We start from the raw sequence: 6,029 nt of genomic DNA on the forward strand, positions 1-6,029 counted from the left end.
AGCAGGTAAACGATAACAAAGATAATTTACGGAGTGACATGCCATCATAACCTTGATCATACTATTGTAAACACATGTAATGAATGCAGCGATCAAAACAATGGTAATGACATGAGTAAACAACTGAATCATAAAGCAAATACTTTTCATGAATAGCACTTCAAGACAAGCATCAATAAGTCTTGCATAAGAGTTAACTCATAAAGCAATAAATCAAAGTAAAGGTATTGAAGCAACACAAAGGAAGATCAAGTTTCAGCGGTTGCTTTCAACTTATAACATGTATATCTCATGGATATTGTCAATGTAAAGTAATATAACAAGTGCAATATGCAAGTATGTAGGATTCAATGCACAGTTCACACAAGTGTTTGCTTCTTGAGGTGGAGAGAAATAGGTGAACTGACTCAACAATAAAAGTAAAAGAAAGGTCCTTCAAAGAGGAAAGCATCGATTGCTATATTTGTGCTAGAGCTTTTATTTTGAAAACAAGAAACAATTTTGTCAACGGTAGTAATAAAGCATATGTATTATGTAAATTATATCTTACAAGTTGCAAGCCTCATGCATAGTATACTAATAGTGCCCGCACCTTGTCCTAATTAGCTTGGACTACGGGATCATCGCAATACACATGTTTTAACCAAGTGTCACAAAGGGGTACCTCCATGCCGCCTGTACAAAGGTCTAAGGAGAAAGCTCGCATTTTGGATTTCTCGCTTTTGATTATTCTCAACTTAGACATCCATACGGGACAACATAGACAACGAGATAATGGACTCCTCTTTAATGCATAAGCATGTATCAACAATTAGTGTTCTCATATGAGATTGAGGATATATGTCCAAAACTGAAACTTCCACCATGATTCATGGCTTTAGTTAGCGGCCCAATGTTCTTCTCTAACAATATGCATGCTCTAACCATTAAAGTGGTAGATCTCCCTTACTTCGGACAAGACGGACATGCATAGCAACTCACATGATATTCAACAAAGAGTAGTTGATGGCGTCCCCAGAAACATGGTTATCGCACAACAAGCAACTTAATAAGAGATAAAGTGCATAAGTACATATTCAATACCACAATAGTTTTTAAGATATTTGTCCCATGAGCTATATATTGTAAAGGTAGGGAATGGAAATTTTAAAGGTAGCACTCAAGCAATTTACTTTGGAATGGCGGAGAAATACCATGTAGTAGGTAGGTATGGTGGACACAAATGGCATAGTGGTTGGCTCAAGGATTTTGGATGCATGAGAAGTATTCCCTCTCGATACAAGGTTTAGGCTAGCAAGGTTATTCGAAACAAACACAAGGATGAACCGGTGCAGCAAAACTCACATAAAAGACATATTGTAAACATTATAAGACTCTACACCGTCTTCCTTGTTGTTCAAACTCAATACTAGAAATTATCTAGACTTTAGAGAGACCAATTATGCAAACCAAATTTTAGCAAGCTCTATGTATTTCTTCATTAATAGGTGCAAAGTATATGATGCAAGAGCTTAAACATGAGCACAACAATTGCCAAGTATCAAATTATCCAAGACATTTTATCATACCACATGTAGCATTTCCCGTTTCCAACCATATTACAATTAACAAAGCGGTTTCAACCTTCGCCATGAACATTATGAGCTAAGAACACATGTGTTCATATGAACCAGCGGAGCGTGTCTCTCTCCCACACAAGAATTTATTTATTCAGAGAATGAAAATAACAAAACAAAAATAAAAGCACACAGACGCTCCAAGTAAAGTACATAAGATGTGACCGAATAAAAATATAGTTTCAAGAGAAGAAACCTGATAATTTGTCGATGAAGAAGGGGATTCCTTGGGCATCCCTAAGCTTAGATGCTTGAGTCTTCTTGAAACATGCAGGGATGAACCACGGGGGCATCCCCAAGCTTAGACTTTTCACTCTTTTTGATCATAGTATATCATCCTCCTCTCTTGACCCTTGAAAACTTCCTCCACAACAAACTCGAAACAAACTCATTAGAGGGTTAGTGCATAATCAAAAATTCACATGTTCAGAGGTGACACAATCATTCTTAACACTTCTGGACATTGCTCAAAGCTATTGGAAGGTAATGGAACAAAGAAATCCATCCAACATAGCAAAAGAAGCAATGCGAAATAAAAGGCAGAATCTGTCAAAACAGAACAGTCCGTAAAGACGAATTTTAAATAGGCACCAGACTTGCTCAAATGAGAATGCTCAAATTGAATGAAAGTTGCGTACATATCTGAGGATCACTCACGTAAATTGGCATAATTTTATGAGTTACCTACAGAGAATTAGGCCCAGATTCGTGACGAGCAAGAAATCTGTTTCTGCGCGAGTAATCCAAATCTAGTATGAACCTTACTATCAAAGACTTTACTTGGCACAACAATGCGATAAAAATAAGATAAGGAGAGGTTGCTACAGTAGTAACAACTTCCAAGACTCAAATATAAAACAAAGTTACTGTAGCAAAATAAACACATGGGTTATCTCCCAAGAAGTGCTTTCTTTATAGCCATTAAGATGGGCTCAGCAGTTTTAATGATGCACTCGCAAGAAATAGTATTTGAAGCAAAAGAGAGCATCAAGAGGAAAATTCAAAACACATTTAAGTCTAACATGCTTCCTATGAAAAGGAATCTTGTAAATAAACAAGTTCATGAGGAGCAAAGTAACAAGCATAGGAAGATAGAACAAGTGTAGCTTCAAAATTTTCAGCACATAGAGAGGTGTTTTAGTAACATGAAAATTTCTACAACCATATTTTCCTCTCTCATAATAACTTTCAGTAGCATCATGAGCAAACTCAACAATATAACTATCACATAAAGCATTCTTATCATGAGTCTCATGCATAAAATAATTACTACTCCCAACATAAGCATAGTCAATTTTATTGGTAATAGTGGGAGCAAATTCAACAAAGTAGCTATCATTATTATTCTCATCATCAAATATAGGAGGCATATTGTAATCATAATCAAATTTATCCTCCATAACAGGCGGTACTAAAATACTACTATCATTATAATCATCATAAATAGGAGGCAAAGTATCATCAAAGTAAATTTTCTCCTCAATGCTTGGGGGACTAAAAAGATCATGCTCATTAGAACCAGCTTCCCCAAGCTTAGAACTTTTTATATCATTAGCAACAATGGTATTCAAAGTGTTCATACTAATATGTTCCATGGGTTTTTAAATTTTCGCATCAAACCATCCATGTCTTAAATCAGAAAATAGAATAAGAAGCTCATTGTTGTCCATTATGCCAAACTAGTGTAAACAAGAAACAAAAAGATGCAATTGCAGGATCTAAAGGAAATAGCTTCGAGCACACACACAATGGCGCCAGAAAAGTACTTTACCTGGGACCGGAGTATGAGTGCCTTTTACCTTTCCTCCCCGACAACGGCGCCGGAAAAGTGCTTGATGTCTACGGGTGCTTCTATTCTTGTAGACAGTGTTGGGCCTCCAAGAGCAGAGGTTTGTAGAAAAGCGAGCAAGTTTCCCTTAAGTGGATCACCCAAGGTTTATCGAACTCGGGGAGGAAGAGGTCAAAGATATCCCTCTCATGCAACCACTGCAACCACAAAGCAAGAAGTCTCTTGTGTCCCCAACACACCTAATAGGTGCACTAGTTCGGCGAAGAGATAGTGAAATACAAGTGGTATGAATAAGTATGAGCAGTAGTAACGGAGCCGAGAAAAGTGCTTGTCTGGCGTGTGGTTGATGGTGGTAATATTGCGGGAAGTACGAGATGCGATAAAACGAGTAAACAAGCAGCGGTAGCGATATTTAGGAACAAGGCCTAGGGATCATACTTTCACTAGTGGACACTCTCAACATTGATCACATAACAGAATAAATAGATAAATGCTAGACTCTACACTCTCTTGTTGGATGATGAACACCACTAACGTGTAGGATTACACGAACCCTCAATGCCGGAGTTAACAAGCTCCACAATATTCGATGTTCATGTTTAAATAACCTTAGAGTGCACGACAGATCAACATAACCAAACCAAGTACTAACATAGCATGCACACTGTCACCTTCACACTACAAAAGGAGGCATAGATCACATCAATACCATCATAGCAATAGTTAACTTCATAATCTACAAGAGATCACAATCATAGCCTACGCCAAGTACTACACGATGCACACACTGTCACCATTACACCGTGCAGGAGGAATAAACTACTTTAATAACATCACTAGAGTAGCACACAGATAAATTGTGATACAAAACACATTGCAATCATAAAGAGATGAACCACATAGCTACCGGTACAGCCCTTAGCCTCGATGGAGAACTACTCCCTCCTCATGGGAGACAGCAGCGTTGATGAAGATGGCGGTGGTGTCGATGGAGGAGCCTTCCGGGGGCACTTCCCCGTCCCGGCGGCGTGCCGGAACAGAGACTCCTGTCCCCCAGATCTTGGCTTCGCGATGGCGGCGGCTCTGGAAGGTTTTCTCTGGTTTCGTCCAACGTCTCAGGGTTTTCGCGACGGAGGCTTTAAATAGGCGGAAGGGCAAGGTCAGAGGGGGTCTGGGGCCACCAGACACTAGGGCGGCGCGCCCCCCTCCTGGGCCGCGCCGCCACCATGTGTGGGCCCCCTGTGGCCCCTCTCGACGGTATTCTCGGGTGTTCCGGAAGCTCCCGGGGATTCTAAGATCTTCGGTGTTGATTTCGTCCGATTCCGAGAATATTTCCTTACTAGGATTTCTGAAACCAAAAACAGCAGAAAACAGGAACTGGCCCTTCGGCATCTCGTCAATAGGTTAGTTCCGGAAAACGCATAAATATAACATAAAGTATGTATAAAACATGTAGATATCATCAATAATGTGGCATGGAACATAAGAAATTATCGATACGTCGGAGACGTATCAACATGTTTATATTGAATGGTGCTGCAGTAAGCTGGGCAAGCTCGAAGTAGTGCACGGTGGCGAAGTCTTCAACAGAATCGGAGTACATAGCGGCTTCAGAGGCTTCATCAGAAGCGGTATGGATGAAGAGGTTCATTGTAGAGCTCGGTGTGGTTCCTAGTGCATTGGACCCACTAGTCATCTCTTGTGACAACAAGGGTGCCATCGCCAATGCACAAGAACCAAGGTCACACAAGAGGCTGAAGCATATCAAGCTGCGTTATCATTCGATTCGCGAGTACATCGAAGATGGAGAAGTAAAGATTTGCAAAGTACACACTGATCCGAATGTAGCGGATCCGTTGACTAAAGCTCTCCCTAGGGCAAAGCATGACCAACACCAGAATGCCATGGGTGTTAGGTTCCTTACAATGTAATCTAGATTATTGACTCTAGTGCAAGTGGGAGATCTGTTAGAGATATGCCCAAGAGGCAATAATAAAAGTGGTTATTATATATCTTTATGTTTATGATAAATGTTTATATACCATGCTATAATTGTATTAACCGAAACATTGGTACATGTGTGATATGTAAACAACAAAGAGTCCCTAGTATGCCTCTTAACTAGCTTGTTGATTATTGGATGATTAGTTTCATAATCATGAACATTGGATGTTATTAATAACAAGGTTACATCATTGTATGAATGATGTAATGGACACACCCAATTAAGCGTAGCATAAGATCTCGTCATTAAGTTATTTGCTATAAGCTTTCAATACATAGTTACCTAGTCCTTATGACCATGAGATCATGTAAATCACTTATACCGGAAAGGTACTTTGATTACACAGAACGCCACTGCGTAAATGGGTGGTTATAAAGGTGGGATTAAGTATCCGGAAAGTATGAGTTGAGGCATATGGATCAACAGTGGGATTTGTCCATCCCGATGATGGATAGATATACTCTGGGCCCTCTCGGTGGAGTGTCGTCTAATGTCTTGCAAGCATATGAATAAGTTCATAAGAGACCACATACCATGGTACGAGTAAAGAGTACTTGTAAGGAGACGAGGTTGAACAAGGTATAGAGTGATACCGATGATCAAACCTCGGACAAGTAAA

The sequence above is a fragment of the Lolium rigidum genome, chromosome 4 (genome assembly GCF_022539505.1).
Source record: "Lolium rigidum isolate FL_2022 chromosome 4, APGP_CSIRO_Lrig_0.1, whole genome shotgun sequence".
Taxonomy (NCBI): domain Eukaryota; kingdom Viridiplantae; phylum Streptophyta; class Magnoliopsida; order Poales; family Poaceae; genus Lolium; species Lolium rigidum.